General features: G+C 45.7%; 1 protein-coding gene across 13 annotated transcripts in view; it reads left to right on the forward strand.

Annotated features, from left to right (window-relative positions):
• Positions 1-7577: 7577 nt before the first annotated feature.
• LOC114681372 (F-box-like/WD repeat-containing protein TBL1X) overlaps positions 7578-25928 on the forward strand; it is a 164490-nt gene continuing 146139 nt past the window's right edge. For 7 of the 13 annotated variants that reach the window (XM_028854851.2, XM_028854849.2, XM_028854860.2 and 4 more), the window contains exon 1: positions 9098-9377. The gene's annotated coding sequence lies outside the window, so the exon portion shown is untranslated. Of the gene's footprint in view, positions 7732-8999; positions 9023-9097; positions 9378-9698; positions 9973-25928 lie in introns of those variants that run through there. The other 6 variants (XM_028854855.2, XM_028854858.2, XM_028854852.2 and 3 more) reach the window with 4 other exon arrangements.

Consider the following 25928-nt stretch of genomic DNA (forward strand, 5'->3'; position numbering starts at 1 on the left):
CCATCAGCCTTATGTTTATGTTTTCTTGGACATTCCTCAGGCATTTATTCTCTGTAAACTCTTTCTCCTTGATTTCATTGAGTTGTTTCTTTGTGTCTTCCCTCAATTCCTTGAATTTTCTGATGAAGATTATGAATGTTCCTTTAAATTCTATGTCCTGGGGTTCATCTAGATAATTGTCATTGGCAAGCATTTCTATAGAAGTGGTAGATTTGGAGAGAAGATACTAGCTTGAATGTTTATACTGTTGCTGTTTTTGTGATGAGATCTAGATGTGTTGGCTTCTGTTGGTTCTGAGTTTGTTATGGATACAGCAGGTTGGGACAAAAGAGAGGATGTGGGTTATGCTGGGTCAAGGTTGGAAATGGCTTGGGTGAAATGAAGTCAGGTGGACAGAGAGGACTGTGCTGTCATACTGGATGTGTTTCCTGGTCTAAACCTGGAGTGTGGGATTAGATCTGGCTGAGTTTGGCGCATAGGTAGGGAGTGTTTGGGCCTAAGCCTAGAGATTGTTGGCTGTGCAGGCAGGGGAGGCCAGAATAGGCATGGGCACTGGATGTGGGCCCCAGGCTAGATCTTGAAGGTTAGGGAGAAGGTATGGATGGGGGGGAGGGGTCAGGGAGCGTCACCTGGCTACACCTGGATGTGTGAAATCTAGCTGGTAGGTGATTGGATGCAGTGCAGAATGAACCTGTCCTGATTTGGCTTTTTAAAGGAGCAAGGTGTTAATCATTAGAGCCTCATGATTCAGAAGTATAAGAACTGGTATTTTAAATGATTTTGTGATTTTTAGGCCTTGAAGATGATTTATTTCTGATTACTGTTTATACACAATTTGGTATTTCCATCCACATTTATTTAGATTATGTTTGGTGGGCTAGAGAGATGGCTCAGCCATTAAGGCTAAGCTCATAACCAAAACAGATTATGTTCAGGATAAATTATAAGTAAATGCCATTTACTATTACAATTTTTATATCTCTGTGTGTGGTGTTTTGCTGTGGGATATCTTTCTGTATGCTGTGAATATGTATTGCTATGATTGGTTAATAAAGAAGCTGCTCTGGCCTATGGGGAGTCAGGTTATAGCCAGGCAGGAAATCCAAGAGAGAGACAGGAAGAAGAAAGGCAGAAGCAGGAGAGACGCCAGCCTACATCCCAAGAAGCAAGATGCCAGCAGACTGGCAATGCCATGGCTACATGACAACTTATAAATTAATAGAAATGGGTTAAGTTATAAAAGCTAGCTAGCAAGAAGCCTGCCATAGGCTTCTTGCTAGGCTTATATTAATTACCAATTCTTCAATTGGTAATTAATATAAGCCTCTAAATGATTATTTATAAATGGCCATGGGACCACGGAGCTGGGCAGGACTGGAGAAACCTTCCAGCTACAGTGTTTGCGTGGGTATACATTTGATTTTGAACACATGTACATATGTGTGCATGTGGAGGCCAGAAGATGACATCAGGTGCCATCCTCAAACATTTTCCTCATGTTTTTAAACCTCCTCATTTTTAAAACAGAGTCTATCATGGAACCTGAAGCTCACCCATTTGACAAGCTTAGCTGCACAATGAAGTCTAAATCCCATTGCTGGGATTACAGATACAGACACACCTGACCATACCCAGCTTTTTAAGTAGGTGCTGGGGTCTGAATTCAGGTCCTCATGTTTACACAGCAATCTCCTTTACCCAGTGAGCCAGCTCCTCAGCTTGGCAGATGTGATGAAGTTAAGATGAGATTATGTGGGGTAAGGGTGGGCCCTAAAATCAAGAAATTATTATCTTTATAAGAGAAAAGAGAAAGGAAGATTTAGGTGGATGGATGGATGACAAATAGAACTATGTGAAGACAGCTAAGACATAGGGGTGATGTAGCTATAAACTAAAGAACACCAAGGAGGCTGGCTACCACTGAAACCTGGAAGAAGTATAAAAATACATGTGTTTGCTGTTGATTGGGGCAAGCATTTTTAGGGGTAAAGTCCTGAGTTAACACATCTTCAAAGTATCCTTTCTCACTTTTCAGCTAAAACTATCTGGAGAGAGTTGAGCATTCCAGAGGTATTTCTGTCAGCTATCTTTATGAGGGAAGCTGAGCATGGACAGAGGTATTCTTGCCCAACATTTCAACCTTTAGAACATTGTGCTCCATGAATTTGATATAAGTATTGTCCAAATATGTGCCTGCCATTTTTCTTCATGAACTGTGTTAGAAATAAGTTTAGGGTCTTAAGTAAAAAGGCCATCATGCCAACTGAAGTGTCTGGACAAGGCAAACTTTTCTCTTGATTCATAGGGTGTGCTCAGAACCAGGCCGGAGTGGTGCACACCTTTGATCCTAGCACTAGAGAGATAGAGGCAGGCAGATTTCCAAGTTTGAGGCCAGCCTGGTCTGCAGAGCAAGTTCCAGGACATCGAGGCCTACACAGAGAAACCCTGTCTCAAAAAAAAAAAAAAACAATTTTAAAAAAGAGTAAGCACACAGAGACAGAAGTACATTTGGCTTTTATTCTAACTCAGGTGATGGCTTTCCCACTGGCTGTGGTCTGGTCTCATAGACTTAATTTAATTGGCTAGTCTGAAAAGAATTGGTGCACAGAAAGTGAAGGAGGAAGGGGAAAGGGGAGACATTGCTCTAGGCCATTAAATTCCTGGAATATAGCAGGGGTGTGTGTAAACAAAGCTTTTTACTGGGTGGCGGTGGGGGATTAAAACATTTGTATAAAAGTCTTACAAAGTGGTGGAGATATAAATATTTGAATTCCTTGTCCAAAACATAAGGTTTATAGTATTTAATAGAAAATAGTCATATTTTATAATTCTTACAACTGGGGCCGTCAGCTGAGCATTCTCAGGAATTTGTCCCTCCCTACAATGCCTTGGCTTTGGTTGTGTTAACTTTCTACTCAGCATAATGCCAATCTGTTTGTTTGGTTACAGATCCACACAGAGAGCCTTGAGATAGAAGAAGACCCTGCTGACATCTCCAGTTTGAACTTTGAGCTTACAGAACCTTGAGAGAATATATGAATGGTGCCTTAAGTCACCCCATTTGTGGTAAGTACTTTGTTAGGGTAACCCTAGAAAATACCCAACAGGGTACTTGATGCAGTAACTTGGAGACTGTCACCTAGGTGCAAAAAAGACAAACATGTTCCTTTTCTTTGTTCATTGTTGCCCTTGCTCTATGGATGGGCTATACATCCCATGGAAGGGTGTCCGGTGTTTGTAGGTTTTGACAACTGTGGAAGAAAACTCCTTTGCATACAGGTTCTATGAACCTTAAACTTTCATTCTCATTGAGTGTATACTAGAAGCTGGATACAGTGCTCATATGCTCATGCCTTAGGGTTTCTATTGCTGTAATGAAACACCATGAGCAAAACAGAGGTGGAAAGGGTTTATTTGGCTTACACTTCAATATCACTGTTCATCGCTGAAGGAAGTCAGGACAGGAATTCTAACAGGGTAGGAATCTGGCGTCAGGAGCTGATGCAGAGGTTATGAAAGAGTGCTGCTTACTGGCTTGCTCCTCATGGCTTGCTCAGCTTGCTTTCTTATAGAACCCAGGACCACCAGCCCAGGAATGTCACTGCCTACATCTCTTGAAGGACTTTTGTGTGTGTGTGTGTGTGTGTGTGTGTGTGTGTGTGTGCATGTAGAATTTATGATGAGCTCATCCTCTATCCTGTGTTCATTGCCCATAGAGCTTGTTCAATGCTAACTGCAGAGGAAATAAAGGGAGAGAAAAAGCATGTACATTGTCATCAGGCATCATGGAAGTCAGGAGGGACATGGCTGTGGTAAAGTGCTCATCTGGCATGCATGAAACCCTGGGATTGTCATAGAACCACATAAGCAGGGAATAGTGGTTTACAGAGGGTGGGGGATTGGAAATTCAACATAATTCTCACAGAGACTTCTGGGAACAGCCTGGGCTCTGTGAAACACTGTCTCAAAGGGAGAGGAATGGGAGGAAGAGGAGGAGAAGACAGCAACTTTGATGTCAGCCGGAGAGATGGCTCAGTAGTTAAGAGCATTGGCTGCTTTTCCAAAGGACCTGTTTTCAATTCCCTGAACATACAAGGTGGCTCACATCCTTCTGTGATTCTAGAGGACCTGATACTCTCTTTTGGCCTCCATAGGCTTTGCATGCATGTGATGCACAGATGTGCAGGCAGGCAAAACACTCATACACACCGGGCTATGGTGGCGCACACTTTTAATTCCAGCACTCAGGAGGCAAAGGCAGACAGATCTCTGTGAGTTCAAGGTCAGCCTGGTCTACAGAGCGAGATCCAGGACAGCCAGAGCTGTACAGAGAAACCCTGTCTCGAAAACAACAACAACAACAAAACAAAACCAAACCAACCAACCAACCAACCAACCAAAAAAAAAAAAAAACCCAAACCCCTCATACACATAAAATGAAAATAAGTTAAAAAAATTTAGAAGTGGAAGAGGAGGAGGAAGAGGAAAAAGAAGATGAAGAAAACAAATCTGGTGAGATGGCTCTGCTGGCAAAGGGACTTGTTACTAAGCTTGAAAACCTGAATTGGATCCTCTGTTCCCACAAAGTGGAAGAAGTGAACTGACTCAGAAATTGTCCTCTGACTTCACACATGAACTCCATGAGGCAGGTGTGTGCACACATACAAATGAATAAATGCCCAAAAAAGGGTTTATATATTTTCCTTTGAGGTAGTGTAGTGCCCTTTCTCCCTCCTTTTCTTCTTCTCCTTGAGACAGGGTCTGGCTTCCTGGCCACAGCTTTCCTGGAACTCTTGATCATCCTGCCTCTACATCCCACATGCTGGGATTGCAGGCGTGCACCACCACATACTTAGTGCCTCAGTTATTCTTTTGCTCAGCAGTTTGTGCTACAATTTTGACTTTCTCTGGTTGCATATCTGTGCCCCAGGCACTAGCCCTTTCTGTTCTTCCAGAATCTAGTGCCAACACCAAACAGAGGAAGCTTGGTTTCCAATGACACCTGCTACTCCCTTTCTACTGTCATTTCCTTCCCTTGTTTTATTAAACATTAGCACACACATACTGACACGCACACACACTCATACACAAATATAGCAATATATTTGGAGCAGCATCTATAGCTCAGTGGTAGAGCACTTGAATGACCTGCATGGAGCCCTGCAAGGTGGGAAAAGGCATTTTATGTTTGTCTTTTTTGTTTTTTTGAGACAGGGTTCCTCTGTGTGGCCCTGACTGTCCTGGAACTTACTCTGTAGCCCAGGCTGGCCTCGAACTCACAGAGATCCGCCTGCCTCTGCCTCTTGTGTGCTGGGACTAAAGGCGTGCGCCGCCGCCACTGCCGCCACCGCCGCCCGCCCCGCCGCCGCCGCCGCCGCCGCCGCCACCACCACCACCACCACCAACAACAACAACAACAACAACCACATGGCTTATATGTTTATCTTGACAGTTGTACTTTTGGTACTTCTTCCAATTTCTTTTCAGTTGTATAAGAGTTATGTCACAAGATATAGTAAAAGAGCAAAATTTATTTATTTACTTATTTTTTAGATAGGGTCTCACCATGTATCCATGGCTGGCCTGTAACTCACTATGTAGACATGGTGATCTGGCTGCCTCTGCCTCGCAAGTGCCATTACACTAGGCCAAAGAACTAAGTTTTTAAAGTTACATTTATTTACTTGCATATATTTGTATGCGCATGGGCATGTGTGTGGACATCAGAGGGGAGCTTTAGGAGTCAGTTTTCTTCTGTGCTAGCCTTTACTGGATGAATCATCTCCCCGGCCTTATTTTATTTCCTATTTATTGCTAATGTGGTTATTTCTTACCACATGAAGTTTAAGACTTCTTTGGGGGCTGGAAAGATGGCTCAGCAGTGAAGAGCAAGTATTTTTCTTGCAGAGGTTTTGTTCTAAAACCCACATGGACAGCTCACAACAGCCAGTAACTCTAGCTTCAGGGGATACAACACCCTCTTCTGGCTTCCACAGGCACTCACATTCATGTTCAGAGACACATCGACACATCGACATATAATTTTAAAAGGAAACATCTTCAAAAAAGAGAGGTCCTTGTATATTTTTAATGCTAATCCTTTGTCAGGCATGGATTTTACAACTGTTTTCTCTGTTTCTGGCTTGTCTTCCATTCTCAGCAGCATTTTTGCAGACTTCCATAATTTTGATGAACTCCAACTCACTTTTTTCATTCATGCTTTGGTATTATATGTCAAGGCACCACTGATAAGAAAAGAATAATCTCTGTGCTGCCCAAAGGAACACAAGAACAAAGTGAAATTCAGCAAGTTGAATTCTTTTTGCAAAAAGTGTTCACCAAGACTGAAACACACACACACACACACACACACACACACACACACACACACACACACAGTGTACCTTACTCCTTTCCTCTTCAGAGGGCACTAGCTGCTTCCTCTCTGTTATTTTCATGTTTTCTTCCACACCAGCACCTACAGCAAACGGCCAGAGTAAATAAATAAAACTGTCTAATTTTCCATTCATGTAATAGCACTTCAGAGAGAATTTTGGTAATTTTATTATTAAAAAGGGGGTCTGTTTTCTTGTCTTTAGGTCTTACAATGTTGTGGTGGTTACTATGAGTCTTTATTACAAACTCTTGACTTATGTTTTTGTTTGTTTGTTTGTTTGTTTTTGGATAGGATCTTGTTGTCTATCTCCGTCTAACCCTGCCTCAGCCTTTCAACTTTTGGGACCTTACCCATAGTCCCCTACCAACTTTCTTTCTTTCTAAAACAAAGCAAAACAAGGGTTATTTAGTCATTATTCTTAGGTACATGTGTACCTTTGAGAATTTCTGTGCCCCACATGCATGTAGGAGCCATAGGAGTGTAGAATGAGGGCGTAGTATATCCTGGAACCAGAGTTACAGGTGGCAGTGGTCTGGCTTGTAGATGCTAGGACCTGAACCTGAGTCCTCTGTAGGAGCAGTAAGTGCTCTTAATCCCTGAGCCATCTTTCCAAATCCCTAGTCCTTGACTGTCCAAAAGCAAGAATTGGGATTATTGCTATTCTATATCACGCTGGCAAAGTAGAATCAAACCTCCCACTTTATGAGTCAGAGGAGTCCTGTAATAAAACCTAGTCACTCTGCTCCCTACTTGGAAAATGAGATTTTTTTCCCCACCACTTTTCTATTCTTTAAAAATGATCATCACTTGCCAGGTAATAGAAACATGCAGGGGAGCTTTTAACCAACTTCAGTTTGGAATTTCCAAGCACTAATTTGGACAAGTCAAGCTGGGCAGGCTAGGTGGGTAGGGTTTGCTGCGCAGCTACTCCAGGGTCTGTGGTAGCTAGAGCTGGCGACCGGGTAAAGCCTGAAGCTGTAATGATGTCAACTTGTTATTTACTTTCCAAATCTGAATGACTGAGCAAGGCGAAAGGAGAATCAATCAACCACAATGTGACCCTACAGGCGGAAAAAACGCAGCGCTACCACCAGCATGCAGTGGGGGAAGGGAAGCACGTGTAAACCGGGCTAGGGTTGCATCATGAGCGGGCTCGGGTTTTCGATTGCACCCTTCGTAATACCTCAGCATCAGTCTGCTCGAGCTCAGAAGCCCGGGAGCTACGAAGGGCAGGCTCAAGGGAGCCCCAGCAAATCCTTTGGGGTGGGGGGACTTGAATGGCAGCCGATAGCTAATAAGCCAGTGTTCTGCTGATTCACAATTATGGAGACTGTGTAAGTGTGTATTTTTTATTGATGCGCTCTAATAACGGTGTACCAACAGTCGTTTGACATCTCTGACGTTTCGCAGCAATATTTTGCAAGGTAATTTTGAGGTCCGCCTGTTTGATGGAGAACCGGCCCCTTAAAAACTCGCCCCGGGTTCTCCCCCTCCCCCTAACCACCAGAGCAACAAACGCCTAGTGTTCAAGGAAGGAGCAAGTGAGGTTAGAGTTTAAATTGCTGAGTGTTACTGGGCTCTTAGCACCAAGCTCATTAGAAGCCTAAGGGAGGGGCAAATTGATTTTAAAAATACTCAACAAGGCAGACACCAAAGGTGCTGAGGAGGAGGGCCGGATATTTATTTAATTGAATTAAAGCCGGGAGTTGGGGGAATCGTCACCAACGTGGAAGGGAGGAAGAAGCGCCAGGGCTGGGCCTTACCAGCCATGGCAACAGAAAACACTTTGCCAGCGCCTGCGGTTTCAGGCCTGGGGGTGGGGATTTGCAGATCTGAGGACCCCAGTACCCTAACATACTCCTCCCCAGTTTGTGTCTTCGTCTTGTACTGAAGCTTCTCCCCTATGCATTTCTGATTCTTGGCTGGGAGGTGTTTTGCAAAGGTCATGGCTGCGCCCGAGTCATTTTTTTTTTTTGTGGGTGGGCGTAAAGGCAACTGGGGGGGGTGCTTTAAATTGTTAATTTTGAAGGAGATGTTCCTGGAGACGGGTTGCACGAGGACCTCGTAGGCCAGCTGGGCGGCTTCATCTTTGAGGTGGGGGGATGGTAACACTTTCAGTGGCTTGGGTTACCATTCCCTCCCCCAACCTGCAGGGTGGCCCTTGTTCCCAACCCCCTCAAAGCCACCTTGGAGTGCCAGGGTTTGGGATTGGGTATGCTTGTGGGGGCCCTGTTCCCCTCATTCCTCTCCGAGCCTGTAGAAAAGGAGCTAGGGACTGGGTTGGGGCCCAGAGGGCAACGCTTGGGCTTCCCTCCTCCACCTTGGGCGTGGGGCGGGGTGAAATGGGGGTGGGGAGGCTTTAGGGTGAAGAACTGTGCAGGGATGTAAGTCTCTTCCCTGCCCCCGGGGGGCTGGGTCTGGACTTGGTCTGGGTGAGGGCGGGCCTGGCGTCCTAGCCCTCAGTGGGGGGAGGGGCTGCCGCGTGGGGACGCGGGGCCCCCCCAAGGCGCTGGGGGAGGGGCCGGCGGGGACGCTGTGGGGGAGGGTAGAGCCGCGGAGTGCCTCCTCCAGGTGTCTGGGGAGGGCGGCTTGCTGGCGACCCCCTTGGCACATCTCCCAACCACGGTAGGCGCGCTCGCGTCCGCTCCCAGCGGAGGTCACTGGCCGTGTCGGTCCCTCCCGCCGTCCCGCCCTCTCCCGCCGCCGCCGCTCCCAGCCCAGCCCCCCCAGTCTCGACGCTCGGGAGCGACAAGCCGCCAGCGCCCCCGCCCCGCCGCCGCTGCAGCGCCCTCCGGCCGCCATTCGCCACCGAAACTTTCCAGCGCCCGCTCTTCTCGGGGACTCGGTGGCGGGCCGGGGGCGGCGCGCGGCTGCTCCGGGGCGCCTGGCCCTCGTCGGCCTCCGCGCGGCCCGGGCTGGGTGACGGTGGACCCGCCAGTAGGCACAGAGCGCGGCCACAAGTTGCACGGCTCGCGGCGAGGTGAGTGCACGCCGGGCAGGGGCGCAAACTTCTCGGGCCGAGGGGCCTGGCGGTGACCCCAGTCGCGGAGGTCGGACCCCGGAGCTCCAGGAAGGGCAAGTTCCCGTGTGTCCCCCCAACCCCCAGGGCGGGCGCGCTCCCTGCATGCTGAACAATACCTCCGGGGCGGCCGCTCCCCAAAGTGGCCGCGCGCGCGGGGGGCGGGAAAGGCCTGGGTGCGCCTTTGTTTTGGGGAGGGGGACAGGCAAGTTTAGGGAAGCGCTGCCGTTTAGTCCCGGCATCTCTTTGTCTGCGGCTCCAGAGGGGGCTGGCTAGGCTGACCTGGGTCGCTTTGGGACTTGGGGGCCGCGCGGGATCCCCTTGTGGGGGAGGGGAGCCCCATTCATCCTCGAGGCGCGGGCCGGCGCTCCCGGAACCCCGTGGACGCGCGGCGGCGCGCGGGGGAGAGAGGCTGGCCTGCCTGTGCTCAGTTTCCGAGGCACAAACTGTCAAGGAAGTCCGGGAGCCCCCTCCCCACACCCACTCCCAGGCCTCGTCTCGGGAACCAGGCTCGTGGGGGGGATTGACACCGATGGAGGGCGGCTCCCTCGGCTAGGTGAGGGTGAGCTACCGCCCAGCGCGGCCTGGGGAGGGTGTAAACCTGTTGCTTTGGGGCTGGGGAGGGGTTCTCCAGATCTGCCCTCACCCACATCCCTGTCTTAGGAATTTCCCTTACGCAGAGACGGATGCTGGGAGCGGGAGTTTATGTGGGAGGGGTGCACCTTTGAACATTGGTGATCTCCGGGTTTTGTGACAACTTTAGGAGGCTGGAGGCCTGCGGTGCTGGATGGGGCCTGGGTTTCACGTGCGTGACCAGTGCGCAATCAGGAGCTCGGGGCTTGTTTTTTTTTTTTTTTTTTTTTTTTTTGCTGGGGGGGTTATTTATTTTTTTATTTTATTTTATTTTTGCAGTGACTGGCATTCTCAGAGCCCTCCGCACTGTAAATTCCGCAGTTAGGGTCAGCTCCAACCAAGTGTTGTGGAGGAAAACCTAAAACATCTCGCCTCCCCCCTCCCCCAGAACCTAAGCCTCACTGCTAGTGCAAGTGTTTGTTTCTGTTCTGCTTTGGTGTGTGCGCCTTGATCTGACTTGTGTTTTGCTCTGAGCTAGTCCCTGGTTTAACTTGAAAGAGGACACAGGACTATAGGAGGAGTGAGTACCTTGTCCCCCAGGCGTCAGTTTAGGGTAGCAAATAGGTCTTGATGGCTCTATGAAATTTACCATTAGTCATTTCTAGAAGACACATAGAAGAAATGAAAGTGTTGAGTGTAGATGGCGCTTTTATTTTTAAAGGGATTTCGTGTCCAAGTGTGCTGCACATTTCATGGAACCACCCACCTGGGTAATTAGTACAACGATGAAAGTTGAAGTTCAGTTGATCCACTTATTAAAATGGCCCCCTAAAGCTTTTCAAGCCTTTAATCACGCGCGCGCGCGCGTGCACGCGCGCACACACACACACACACACACACACACACACACCTACCTGTGGGACTGGCAGAGGCGATTTGGGGTGTAAGGCTCCCGTCTACCCCAGGATACCTTCTTACTCGAGTCAAAGAAATTCATTTTGGCAGTACTACTAAAAGAAAAAGGAAGGCATTTTACCCCTTTTATGGTATTGGACAAATACTGATTTAAAAATTACCTCGGTTTTGCTGTTGGGTAAATGCTGAGTACTCTGCTAGGCCCAGAGTCACACCAAAGCATTGGAAATGGAGGCTGATTGCTATCCAGTAAGGGTGGGCTACCAGGATCCTTGGCATGCTGACAATTGTCTTTGATCCAGGCTCATATATTTGAATGCTTGTTTCTCAGTGGAAACGTGTGTAGGAAGGTTTAGGAAGTGTGGCCTTGTTAAGGTATGTGTGTCATTGAAGGTGGGCTTTGAGGTTTCAAAGGCCCACAACATTCCCAGTTAGCTCTCTCTGCCTGTGTTTGTGGATCAGTTGTGAGCTCTCGGCTACTGCTCCAGTGCCATGCCTGCCTGTTGCCATGCTCCCTGCCATGTTGGATGGTCATGGACTAATTAGCCCTCTGAAACTGTAAGTCCCAATGAGGTCGTCCTTCTACAAGTTGCCGTGGTCCTGGTGTCGTCTCACAGCAATAGAAAAGTAACCAAGACAATTTGATCATTCCAGAGAATTATAAACACCTTCAAGTTTTATATATTAATCTCTGTGTCTTAAGTTTGTGTGCTTTAGTAGGCAGTACAGGGATCCCTGTAGTGTGGTGTAGGAGTGTGGAATTGTAAATGGTCCTGAAGAGTGTTTTTTTTTTTGTGTGTGTGTGTGTGTGTGTGTCCGTGTCCTCGTGTGTATGGAGATGTTTGTGCACTTTGTTTCTGGTTGCATGTATGTATGCATGGTGTCGGTCCGAGGTTGATAAGAATAGGCTGTCTTAGTTGGTAGCTATCCACCTTATTTTGCAGGCAGGGTTTCTCACAGAGCCCAGAGCTCACTAATTTGGCTAGAGTAGCTGACCAGCAAGCCCTAAGGATCCTCCTCAGTGTTGGGATTATAGACACAGGCTGCATGCAGCACCCACATTTTTAAATAGGTCTCCAGGGATTAAACTCAGGTCCTCACTGTAGTGATTGAGCCATCTCCTTGAACACCATTTTTATATATCAGAGAGTCTGTGTTTTTATTTTTATGGTCTCATGGTGATTCTACCTTTAGGTTCTTGAGAGGGTATTTATTGAACCCCATAGCTGAGAAAGTGGCCGAGTTGCTGTGTTCTTTCTGAGTAATGATTGGAGACAAGACAAAGCTTTATCCCCACTTGGCCTGAACTGTGAAAGAGCCCCCCAATTGACCAGTTGCTGGACCATGAACTCCTGTAATTTTTCTGAGCAACATTTTATGTATACACAAAAATCAAAAGGAGGGGCTAAGGATATAGATCAGTTGCTAGGGTACTTGCTTAGCAATCAAGAGGCCTGGTGTTCAATCCCCATCTATGGGTGTAATCTTAACACTGAAGAGGTAGAAATAGAAGGTTAGTAGGGACACAGCTTGGTTGCAGAGTGCACGTCTTAGCTTGAATGCAAGAGGCCTTTGATTCAATCCCCTTGCCTCCAGAAAGAAAGAAAGAAAAAAACCAAAAAAACTGTACATTTTGGTGTGCGAATAAAAAAATAGACTTCACTTTACCATAGTGTCCCTGCAATGAAGATTTCATTTTTTAAAATTACATTTTTATTTTGTGTGTGTGTGTGTGTGTGTGTGTGTGTGTGTGTGTGTGTAAGTCGTCAGGACAACTTGGAGGAGGAGTCAGTTCTCTGTTTCCATCATGTGGGTACTGGGTTGTCAGCTTTGGCACCAAACCCCTTCCTTACTGGATAAGCCACATTACCCACCTTGTGATGAGGACTTTATAGAACTTCCTGCTATGGATTATATTCACTGTTTCCATTTTCCAGCCAAGGAAACTTGACTTTTTTTTTGCAATTAGAGACAGGGCTTCTCCTTTGTAGCCCTGGCAGTTCTAGAACTTAGTCTGTAGACCAAGCTGGCCTCAAACTCACAGAAATCCACCTGCTTTCCAAAGTGCTGTGATTAAAGGCATGCACCACCACCGCCTGGCTGGAAACTGACTTTTTTTTTTTTTTTTAAATGATTTGTTTATTTTTATTTTATGTTGCATTGGTATTTTACTTATATATATGTCTGTGTGAGGGTGTTGGATCCCTTAGTACTGGAGTTACAGACAATTGTGAGCTGCCATGTGGGTGCTGGGAATTGAACCCAGGCCTTCTGCCATCTCTCCAGCCCTGGAAACTGACTCTTAATGGGGGGAGTAATGCACTCATACATAGGGGAGGCAAGGGCATGTGAGTCCCAAGGCTCAGCTCTTAAACTTGATCTTCCTCTGCCTTCTTATCTATCTAATGTAGATTTTCCCACTCGAGACAAGAAATCTATAAATTCCATTCCCTTTTTTTATCCCCTCAGATCTCAACTAAATGTTGGTAGAGATCTGCCAGTCAGTATTCATTTTTGTTTTTGTTTTCAACATATTGGAAGGCAGACCGTGGTACAGGGATTATTTTCTTCTTTATCTTTGCCACTGAGTCACATGTGTGTGTGTCCTTAGACTTCAATTAGCCAAAAACAGTTCTGGTCTATCGGAGTCCATTTTATGGATTGAACAGCACATGAGACTCAACCAATAACATGTCCTACTGGACAGAGTTAAATGTGCAAAATATTGCCCAGGGCTGTTCTGGTATTACTTAGTGAAGTTTTCATAAACAGAGCAGGAATTTGAGTATAGTTTTGTAGGGAGGTCTTGTGATTTTGAAATAATTCACAGGTAGACTTACTTAAACAATCTTGTGTGTTTGTGCATTCATGTCACTGGACAACCTCTGTTGTTTTTCCTCAGGTATTGTCCATCTTGATTTTAATTTTTTTGTGTGTATCTGTGCACGTGTGTTCAGATGTGTGAGCATGTGGAGGCCAGACGTTGACATTCAACTTCATTTATTTTTCAAACAGGGCCTCTTATTGGACCTGGAGCTCACCAGTTTATACACACTGGAGTTAATATACACCACTTGACCAGTGAGTGCCAGGGATCTTCCTTGTCTCTACCTCACAGCTCTTGGATTATAGGCATATACCACAATACCTGTAGTTTTAAATGGGATCTGAACTTGGGTCCTCATGCTTGCATGCAAATACTTTACCCACTGGGCCTTCTTCCCAGGCCCCCTTTCCTTTTTTTTTTTCTGAGACAGGGTTTCTCTGTGTAGTTTTGCACCTTTCTTGCCTTTTTTTTCCTTTTGAGACACGGTCTCATTAGGTAATTCTGATGAGCCTGGGACTTGCTTTGTAGTCCAGGCTGGCCTTGAACTCAAGATATCGGCTGCTTCGTCTCTCAAGTGCTTCGATTAAATTCAAGCCATGTGCCAGCATGCCTGACCATCACCTTGTATTTTGAGACAAGGTCTTTCATTGGCTGGGAGCTCCCCAGTGAGGCTAGGCTGATGATCTAGTGTTCACCTCTGCACAGCTTTAAAAAAAATTTATTAAGAATTTTTAAATTCATTTTACATACCAGTCACAGATTCCCCTCTCTCCCCTCCTCCTGCCCCCTAGCTTTCCTCCCCAACCCACTACTCATTCCCCCCCACAAGAAGGCAGGGCCTTCCATGGGGAGTCAGCAAAGCCTGATACATTCAGTAGAGGGAGGTCCAAGTCCCTCCACCTGTCAAGACTGTCTGCACAGCCTTTTTCCCCTCCCACTGAGACAGGGGTTCTCTGTGTAGCCCTGGCTGTCCTAGAACTTACTGTTGTAGACCAGGCTGGCCTCGAACTCACAGAGATCTACTTGCCTCTGCTGGGATTAAAGGTGTGCACCAGCACCACCTGCATAGCTTTTTATGTGGGTTCTGGGGATTAAATCTAGCTCCTCTTCCTTGTGCTGCAAGGACTTTGCTAGCTCAACTACCTCCAGGCCCCACATTTTCATGTACTTGTGTGTGAATCGGAGTATTGAATCTAGTGCATCACACATGTGAGATGTGACGAGCTATACCCCCAAACTCCAGTTTTACTTTTTAGACAGGCTTTCTCTGTGTAACAGTCCTGGATCTTGTTCTGTAGACCAGGCTAGCCTCAAACTCACAGAGATCTGCCTGCCTTTGCTTCCCGATTAAAGGTGTGTGCCACCACTACCTGGTCATTTTTACTTTTTATTCTGAGACAAGACCTCACCAATTGCCTAGGCTAACTTTGAATGGTGGGTGATCATCCCGAGTAGCTGGCATGATGGGCCTGTGTCACCATACCTGGTCTGTGTCTGATGTTTTCAGTCTCCTGTAAGCTCTGGGTGCCTTGGACTCCTTCCAGCCCTTTCTTTTCTTTTCTTTTTTTTTTTTTTTTTTTTTGGTTTTTCGAGACAGGGTTTCTCTGTGTAGCTTTGCGCCTTTCCTGGAACTCACTTGGTAGCCCAGGCTGGCCTCGAACTCACAGAGATCCGCCTGGGTCTGCCTCCCGAGTGCTGGGATTAAAGGTGTGCGCCACCACCGCCCAGCAGCCAGTCAGCCTTTCTTGAAGATGAAATCCTAAATATTGAGTTTGAATTCAGGAGGTCAGAGTCTTCCAGATTAAAAGACCCTACAGAGGGAGTGCTTCCACAAGGTGCTGGTCACAGCAGTCAATTCTTTTAAAAAATGAAAACATAGCTGTTAGTGTTTCCTGAACATTGGCCCTTGACTCAAGGTATTTTTATTAGTTATTTGATATAGTCTTTGCTTAGTTCTGTGCATGTGTTAGAGATATCATTTGTAAGGAAGGACGAGGGAAGGGGGAAACCCAACTTTGTGTTTACTGGAGACATCTTTTTGCATCTGTTGTCATGTACTATTTTTATATTTTGATTTTAATTTTACTTATTTGGATCCATTCATTCCTTCTCTCCCCCTCCCTTTTCCTTTCTGTACTTTGAACTGGGGGTCTCAGTACATAGTCCTGGCTGGTTCTCTAGACCAGCTTTGCCTGCCTTTGTTTCCTGAATGCTGGGCTTAATTCATATTTTGTGTGTGATGTATGTATGTGTTTATGTGTGTGCACTTGGACACAGATGTGTATGCACATGTTTGTGTGTGTGTGTGTGTGTGTGTGTGTGTGTGTGTGTGCGCGTGCGCGCGCCAAAGGTTGATGTCAGGTGTCTTTCTCAATCATGCTCCATCCTACCATTTTTGGAGACAGCATCTCCCTGAACTTGGAGCTCTCACCAGTCCTCCAGTGCTGGCATTTCAGATGTACACTGGCGCTGTTCCTGGCTTTTTCGTGTGGATGGTGGGGATCCTAACAGGTCTTTGTGCTTGTATAGAAAGCACTTTACTGACAGAACCATATCCCTATCCTCTACTTGTTTTATTTTGAGATAGAGTTTTTACTGTATAGCTTAGGCAGGCTTTGAACTTGATGTCTTCCTACATTATTCTCTCCCAAGGGCCCCACCTGCTGGTTGAGCACCTGTCAGGCGGGGAGGTAGCGCCTCCACGGTTGATGTTTTTGGTTGTGTGTGGTTTTTGAGACAGGGTCTCACTATGTAGACTAGGCTGGCCTGGAACTAGCAAGAGATCCATCTGGCCCTGCTTCATGAGTGCTGGTATTAAAGGCGTGTCCCACCAAACCTGGCCTCCCTATTTTCCCCTTGAAGACAATGAGCTTCTTTGCTGACTCAGCACCTTGCTGGCCTTTATGACGTGGACTTTTTTCTGTGCCTTCCCACACCCATCTTTTTATTTTGCTTCTTTCAATTATGTTTCTGCTGGTCTGGCTCGTGAGGCTCATGTGAGCCACAGAGAAAAGATGGAAAGGAGGGAAGGGTAATGGAGGGCGAGCCCTGAGGGGAAAATCTTGCCTCCAGTCTCGTCTCCAAAGGCCAGTTCCTTCCTTCACACTAAAAATAGTCAAAAGTTTATCTTTCCAACATTAAGAAAGGATAAATGTTTACAAAATGATTTTAATCTTGCTTCCTCATTGGAACTAGTTTTTAAACGTATTTGGTAGTGAAAGATTAACAATTTATTGAATGTAGTGTACATATGACTTTTTTAAATGAGAAAAGGGTGAGTCCTAGGTGTCAGAAAACCTGAAGGGGGCCAAGAGTCTTGTCTCAGCCCAGAAACTATGATGATCTGTGCAGTGCCAAGGGATCACTGTATGTAGGTCACAGTACAGACTAGGGAAATCTTGATCAGGAAGGTGGGGCTCAGAGGGGGGAACCCCAGGATTAATTTGAAATACCTTTATGCCCAGCAGGAAATGAAGACAAAACCTGAACTGTGGGCTCACTATAGATGGCTTTTTTGAGTCAAGCTTCCCTCGATGGCTTATTTTGAGCTTGACCTCCCTCTGAGGGACTCTTTTTTTTTTTCACCTACAGAAGAGGAGTCACCTCAGGGCAACCCAAATATCCTGATGGAGATAGGCATGGGGCCTCATCCTGGGAGAACTGATTTCCGATCTTTTGGGAGAGCAGTATGTGGTGGCAAGCACCGAGCCTTTTCTCCAGCCCTGCCTCCACCTCTTGAGTCTCTTCCTTCAGCCTCTAGAGGGCTGGGACTGCAGACGTGTATCACACAGCCGCCGGCATAGCAGTGTTTGGGGCGGGGGCAGGGCAGTGTTTGGGGGGCAGGGTATGCTAGGAAAGAAATGACCATAGCTGCTGACAGCTGCAATAAGAGTCTCATGCTCACAGGAAAAAAAAGGGGGAAGAGAGGAGAGATGGTCCTGGAAAAATGCTTGAATTTCAGGCTTCTAGGTATGGGAAAGAGGCCATAGAAACTGCCATAGAAACTCTGCCTTCCAAGCACTCAGATCCCCAGGAATACACAAAACTCTCTCTGTTTTTTTGCTTTTTTTTTTTTAAGATGTCAAAGATGGTTAGGGCTAGCTTGAGGTCAGCTTCTTGTTATTTGTGATGAGGAAAATCCCCATATAGCCCCGTCTCTTGTTTATGCAGACCCAGGAAGGAAACACTGGCCAGCCTGGAATTTCATTGCCACACAGGTAGGCTAAGAAACCTGGAAGGGTATAATAGGCAAGGGAGTGAGTGTCTCAAGCTTTGGCTGGTTGCTGGCTCTAGATGCTGCTTCTGTTTGCATCTGTATAGCTGGTGGCATAGTGAATTGAGCCAGAGGTTTGGGGACTGTGCTGGTCAATTTTTTTTTTTTTAAACTTGACACAAGCCAGGGTCATCTTAAGAAGAGAGAACCTCAACTGAGAAAATATCTGCACCTGATTGGCCTGTGGGTAAGTCTGTGGCACATTTTCTTTGTTAATGATTGATGTGGGAGGGTGCAACCCGCTGTGGGAGGTACCATCCCAGAGCAGGTGGTCCAGGGTTGTATAAGAAAACAAGCTGTGCAAGCCATGGGGAGTAAGCCAGTTAATGACATCCCTCCATGGCCTCTGCATTAGCTCTGCCTTCAAGTTGCTGTTGTTGTTGTTATTATTATTATTGTTATTTTTTGAGATTATAATTACAATATTTCTCCCTTGCCTTTTCTCCCCACAAACCCTTCAATATACCCTCTGTAACTCCAGTACAATGGGATCTGTCACCCTCTCCTGACCTCTTGGGGCACCAGACATGCACATGGAGCACATACATACATGCAAGCAAAATAGTCATATACATTAAATAGTACAATAAATAAATCTTTTTTTTAAAAAAAGTTGCAATCTTTCTGTATAGAACTGCTGACAGGTATTTAACATCATTTAACATCTACAGTGGCTCAGAAGTGGGGTCCAGGCTGTTAGCTTCAAGCACAGGGCACTTGAGTATGCAAAGATCTTGAAGTCTTCCCATAGATTAATCATGTGAACATAAGCCATGGTAAAACTACAGAACTCGTTTTGTGTTTTAATTTTGGAAAAAAAATGAAATGAATTCTTGTTTTTATTTTTGTTATTGAGACAGCATCTCATGTTTCACATCTACGATGCAGCTGAAGTTGGCCTTGAACTCCTGATCCTCCTGCCTCAGCCTCCCAAGTCCTGGGATGCTGAGTGTGCACTGCTATGTCAGGCTTTAAGAAAAAAAAAAAAGCAAATTCTTACACTGCTCACTTAGGCGTTTTACTTTAGGCCATACTTTTGTTTTCTGTGTTCTCTAGAAGACTCTTTGTCCTGGCAATTTGGCAATTTAGGTCTTGTATCGGGTGTTCTTGGTTAACTTTTCTATTGTCATGCCAAAACACCATGCCCAAGGCAACTTACAAAAGAAAACATTTAATTTGGTGACTTAATAGTTTCAGAGGGTTGGAGTCCATGACCGACCACCATTTTGGGGAGCATGACAGGAGACAGGCAGGCATGGTGCTGGAGCAGTAGCTTGAGAGCTTAGATGCTGAGCCACCAACCATGAGTCAGAGCAAACTAACTGGGAATTGTGTGGGCTTTTGAAACCTCAAAACCTGCTTCTAATGACACACTTCCTTCAACAAAGCCACACCTCCTAATCCTTCCCAAACAGTTGTACCAATTGGGGGCCAAGTATTCAAATGTATGAGCTAATGGGGGCTATTCTCATTCAAACCACCACAGGTGGCCTGCCAAGTGTGTGGGGTCACTTGAACTTGTGTGCCCAGCAGTGCATATTTGTTTGTGTGTATGTGTGCACACAGGCATGCTAGTTAATGTTTGCATATCTGTGTGGAGGCCAAAGGTCAACATTGGATGTCTCTTCACCTTGTATTTTGAGACATTCTCTCACAGAACCTGGAGCTTGCCCATTTGCTGTCGGTCCATTGAGCTTCTGGGCTCTGCTTGTCTCCATGTACCCAGCATTACTACAGCTCAGCTGGCTTTTATATGGGTTCTGGGGAAGGAATTCAGTCAGGTCCCCATGTCTATGTAATATGTGCATCACAAACCACATCATCTCCTTAGGGCTAAGTGTGAAGATTTTAATTAGGAAGCCAGACACAATTTTGGGGGGGCATGACCACTTTTTTCTTTCAGATTTGTTAAGGATCAATATTTTATGTTGACTAAATGCTGGGGTTGGGATGAATAGATAGTTATTTTTATCTCTGACTTGGACTGTTGCTTTTCCCATGATTAAAATAGGCACTGTATGGTTAACATCAATAGAATAGGATGTGTATTATAGTTATGAAACACATATTCTCTCTCTCTCTCTCTCTCTCTCTCTCTCTCTCTCTCACACACACACACACACACACACACACACACACACACACAGTAGTAGTGAAGGTAAAACAGGTGGATATTGTCTTTGGCCTAATACTTTTTGTCTACTCATCACTGCCCAACTTCACACACACACACACACACACACACACACACACACACACACACACACACACAGTAGTAGTGAAGGTAAAACAGGTGGATATTGTCTTTGGCCTAATACTTTTTGTCTACTCATCACTGCCCAACTTCTCAATGAGGCCTTGTCTGGTGCCCAAGCAGGTCTCATTTTAATGTTAGAAGCATGTCAGCAAGATCCTGTGACACTGCTTCAGCTCTGAGCCAGCGTCCTCTTGTGTTTTTGTTGAGTGACAGCACTCAAGTATCCATTTGATGACTAGCCAGCCAATTGCATGATTATAATATCATTCAGAAATCTGTCTGAGAGGATGGTCCTAAATGGGCTCTATCTTCTGAAACCTACTGATTTGTATTTCTTACACGCTGAAAGAATATGCTCACTATGTGCAGGTATTTCTTGGGAGTTGGAGGGGACTGGTTAAGGCAAGGGTAAAAGCCATTGGACCATAAATGCTCTTGAGTCCTGGAACCTGGCAGAGAGATCACAGAAGTGCATGGGCTGCTTACACTGTGGAAGTACTGTTGACAGAATACACTTAAGGAATGCAATGGCTTCTTCTTAGAAGGTGGCACTATTAAAATGAGCTGTCATGGTTTTTCCATGGAAATAAAAATCAAATCAATTTTTGTTCAAATAATTGTATGTGAGGCTTTATAATTATAAAGGTCTGAAGTTAGCAAAATTATATAGCCCAAGTTAATTACATTAGTGTGTTCAAACAAAATATAGAGCAAGATTAGCATTTTCTATGTCACTACAGGGCCTCCTAGCTTTAGCTGCTTTCTCTCCATCCTCCCTTCTCTCTTCCTCCTTCTGTTTTTTTCTTTCTCTCCCCTTTCTCTTTTCTTCCTCCCGTCTTACCTTCCTTTTCTTACTGAGCCCAAGGTCTGGTACATGCTAGGCAAACACTATACCACTGAACTACATTCCAAACATCTCAGTTGGCTGCCTTCTGGATACATTTTTTAATGTTTTGAACATCCTAGATTCGTTTTCAGGAAATTAGTTGAAACAAGAGACTGTTTTAATTTTAGTGGGGGCAGGGGTACAATTCCTTAAGTATCAAAGGCATGGGGTATAGTTGCAAGTTTTTCTGTGTCCCGCCTAGCCAGCGGTCGGGACAAATGTCTCACCACAGTCCCACGACCTTTTATAAAATAATCACACAGAGGCTTAATATTAATTATAACTGCTCAGCCATTAGCTCAGGCTTATTACTGACTAGCTCTTGCACTTAAATTAACCCAGAATTGTTATCTATATTTAGCTGTGTGGCTTGGTATTTTTCTCAGTTCTGCCTTCACATCTTGCTTCCTCTGTGTCTGGCTGGACTCCTGATTCAGCCTTCCTCTTCCCAGCATTCTTCTTGTCTGCTTACCCCACCTGTGCTTCCTGCCTGGCTACTGGCCAATCAGCGTTTTATTTATCAACTAATCAGAGCAACACATTCACAGCATACAGAACACCCCACAGCAATGGGGTAATTTGCCAGCTCTTTCTGTCAGTTGTACTAAGATGATGGAACCTAGGACACTGTAAGAGCGAGGCAGATGATCTATCACTGAACTATTTCCACACACCCCCCACGCCCCATTTAAGATTATAGCAGAAGATGACTCTGAATTGCTGTTCCTTCTACCTCCCAAATACCATGCCAAGCTTATGTGGTGCTGAAGAACAAATTTAAGAACAAAATTGTACATATGAGGCAAGTACTCTAACTAAGTTATAGCCAGGGTTCTTCTAGCCCTCCACCCCCACCCCCCACTTAAAAAAATTATTTTTCAGCAGCCAGGCATGATGGTGCACACCTTTATTCCCAGCACCCGGGAGGCAGAGGTAGGCAGATGTCTGAGTTCCAGGCCAGCCTGGTCTACAGAGTGAGCTCATTTATTTATTTATTATTATTTTTTGAGACAGGGTTTCTCTGTGTAGCCTTGGCTATCTGGAACTCACTTTGTAGACCAGGCTGGCTTCTGCCTCCTGAGTGTTGGGATTAAAGGCATGCTCCTCCACCACCAACCTAAGATTTTATTTTTAAAAATTTTTATTTTTGTATGAGTGTTTTTCCTGCATGTTTCTTGTGTGCCTCTTGCCTGAGGGGATCAGACAAGGGCATGGGATTGCCTGAATTGGTGTTAGAGAAGGTTGTGTACTGCCATGTGGGTACTGGGTCCTCCGGAAGAGCAGTAGCAAGTGTTCTTAACTGCTGAGCCATCTCTCCAGCCCCCTTTTGAGACTGTCTCACTCTATAGCCCAGTGTGACTTGGAACTTACTGCAAAACTCCTAGCCCCCAAACTCATGGCTGTCCTGCTGCCTCAGTCTCTCAAGTGGTAGGATTGCAGCTGTGAGCCACCCTATATGGCCTATATGGCCTCAAGCTTGTCCTGAGAAGCCGGAATTGCAGGTGTTCACCACCATGCCCTGCTTAATTTGCCATTTTGGGGTCTTAACTTTATTTATGTTCTATGCCTGTCTTAGTAAATGAGCAGCCATTACCTTAGTCTTGTTTTTCTGTGATGCCTTCACTTTTTTTCAGTTCATGATTTGCTCTCCATTTTCCTGTTGTATTTACTTTTCCATTCCGTGTTCTATATTTGGACAAATGTATTTCTGTGGGTGGGTTTCTGCTGTCCCAGATGTTCATGGGAGTGGAATTTCCCCAAGCACACCAGGGGACCTGGGTAGCAGCTAGTGCTTGTGTATCTCCTAGAGTTGAAATAGATGGCCCTGGATGTGGAGTGGGCAGCAATTCCCTTTGTTTTGTTTCGCTTTTCCCTCAGTGTTTGCTTTAGTTTCGGTTGCTGGAGATATCGGCTTCAGGGATGTTTCCTTTGTCATAGACCTCGTTTTCATTTATTTATTTTCCTTTAGCAGCACTGGAGACAGAGCTGTGTGCATTCTCTCTCCCACTGAGTGCCTTCCCCCAGCCCCTCCACCCTTGACATAAAATTCTAAAACCTGCCTTTTAATTGAAGTTGCTTTTCCTAACCAGCATTGTTGAGGTATAAGTGACATGCCGTGAAAGCCACCATCTTAAATGAGCCATGTAAATCTTACCATTAGAAGTTTGTACAACATTGTCACTGTAGTCCATGTCCAGTTGTCAGTTGGCTCCCTAGCCCAGTCATGAGCAAGCTCTGGATAGGTTTTCTTTTCATAGAATTTTAGAGCCCCTTTTAGTGTGTGTGTTGATTGAACTTTCCAAGTTGTACTATTGGACTTAATTCTGGTCTCCCCTCCCTTTCTTCCCTAGCAGAGTGATTGATGAGGCAAGAGGAAGAGGGCTAGTATAATTGGCATCCTGCACCAAATATCCTTGTTTTTTTTTTTTTTTTTTTTTTTTTTTTGGTTTTTCAAGACAGGGTTTCTCTGTGTAGCTTTGCGCCTTTCCTGGGACTCACTTGGTAGCCCAGGCTGGTCTCGAACTCAGAGATCCGCCTGCCTCTGCCTCCCAAGTGCTGGGATTAAAGGCGTGTGCCACCACCGCCCGGCTCCTTTTTTTTTTTTTTTTTTTTTTGAAGTGGAGTATCTCTATGTACCTCAGGCTGGCCTCAAACTTAAATTCTAATGCCCCAGCCTCCTGAGTGCTGAGGTCACCGGCATGGGCTGCCACACCTTCTTTCTATATGCACATTCTGGGGCTAGGGCTTTGTGTATGCTGGGCCAGCACTCTTCGTACTGAGCTACATTACTAGCCTGGGTACACTTTAGAAATAAATACTTTATTTTTATTTGTGGGATTTGAAAATCTTGTGGAGTCTCATCTCTCCTTCTACCGTTATCTGGGTCCTGGGGATCAAACTCTGGTTTGTCAGGCCTCAGAGTAAGTACCTTAGCTGGTTGAGCCCTCTTGCAGCTCCTTGGCTACATTTTGGAAGGAGATACTTCAACCCTTCATAAAGACTGAAGCCTCTGGCCTCTTTTTCTGTTTTTTAGAGACAGGGTTTCTCTGTGCAGCTCTGGCTGTCCTGGATCTCACTCTGTAGACCAGGCTGGCCTAGAACTCACAGAGATCCACCTGCCTCTGCCTCCCGAGTGCTGGGATTAAAGGCGTGCACCACCACCGCCCGGAGCTTCTGGCCTTTTTGGAGATTCTCTGTTTGTGCTCATAGAAGAAACATAAGCCTTTGTTACTGACCACCAGCAAGTAGGCATGATTTTTATAAAACAAAGGATTCACAAGACTCAGGAGCTCTCTTTAGAGGGGGAAATGGTTTTTCACCCCCTTGGAAGTATTCATTCATAAATAAACAATGAACGACAATGCAGATAGAGGAACTGGAGGCATGAGGTTTTCCTCTGGGAATTACGTTCATCTGTTGGGTTCTGTTCTGAAGGTGCCTGGCTGACACTTGCCTTTTTTTTTTTTTTGTTTTGTTTTTCGAGACAGGGTTTCTCTCTGTAGCTTTACGCCTTTCCTGGAACTAACTTGGTAGCCCAGGCTAGCCTCGAACTCACAGAGATCCACCTGCCTCTGCCTCCCGAGTGCTGGGATTAAAGGCGTGCGCCACCACCGCCTGGCGACACTTGCCTTTCTTAAGATCTGATGAGCTTGCTACCTGCAGTTTGTGTGGCCTCCAGCTTTCTCTCCAACTCTGTCTGCTCCTGCCCCAGGACTCTGGCCTGCACAGATCTGTCTGCTTCTGTCCCAGGACTCTGGCCTGCAATTTCTGTGTGGCTCTTGGCTCTTTTTCAGAGATAGCTCTCTTTTTCTGTGTTTTTGATACAGTCTTGCTATGTAGCCTAGGCTGGCCTGGAACTCAGTATGTTGCCCATTTGGCAGTGATCCCAGTTCTAAATCCATTCATTTTTCTAAGACAGTAAATACATGAATGCTGCTTTAAAAAGAGTCCAGGCTGTGTGAATCTCTTTTTCTGCCACCCTCTAGAATACCTAATCTTCTACAGGGTAGAGTGTAACATTGTAGATTTTTTTTCTATCGATTTCCGAAGTCCTGTGCAAATACTCAGCCTCATGCTTTTAATCTAGAAGGAATCGTGTTATACCTATTTAGCTCCACCTACTTTGTTTTTGTTTTTGTTTTTTTACTAAGGTATAGTGGAAATAAAGTAGGAATGAAGCATACATTTAATCAATTTTTGCGTGACAACCAAATAACAAGTATTCTTCCTACTCTCCAGTTTCCTGGTACCTTTTGGTAATCTCACCTTTACCTCTGGATACCCCTGTTCTGCCCTCAGGTAACCACTAATCCTTGCCTCTCCCCACCCCCACCCTAACAGGCCTTTGTGCCTGCTAGGCACTTCCTCTATCACACAGCCTCAGATCCTGAGGTCAATGTGTGACTCTACAGGCAGTTGTTGAATTGGCCCTTGGAGGGCTTGCTGGCACACAGGAGGGACAGCCCCCATGACTCTGGAACAGTTGTGCCTGAGCCTAATATCTTCCCAGGGGAAGCTGTTGGTAGAAGGCTCACACACGTGTTGAAGGACTCCTGCCTTCAAGGCAATCTTTGTAAATAATGGCAAGCAAGCACTCTGTTCTTTCTCGGGGCACTCTTCTCTCTTCCCTCCTAGACGGTTTGTTCCTTGTCTTATAAGGTTGCTGGTAGCTGAGTCACTAGGTTCCACATTTTTGTATCTGTGGTTGAATGTGGCTCCTGGGTTTCATTTCTTGATGGCAAAAAGTATCTGTTGGGGATATCCTGGCGTGGGTGGGGTAG

The sequence above is a fragment of the Peromyscus leucopus genome, chromosome X, assembly GCF_004664715.2.
Source record: "Peromyscus leucopus breed LL Stock chromosome X, UCI_PerLeu_2.1, whole genome shotgun sequence".
NCBI lineage: Eukaryota > Metazoa > Chordata > Mammalia > Rodentia > Cricetidae > Peromyscus > Peromyscus leucopus.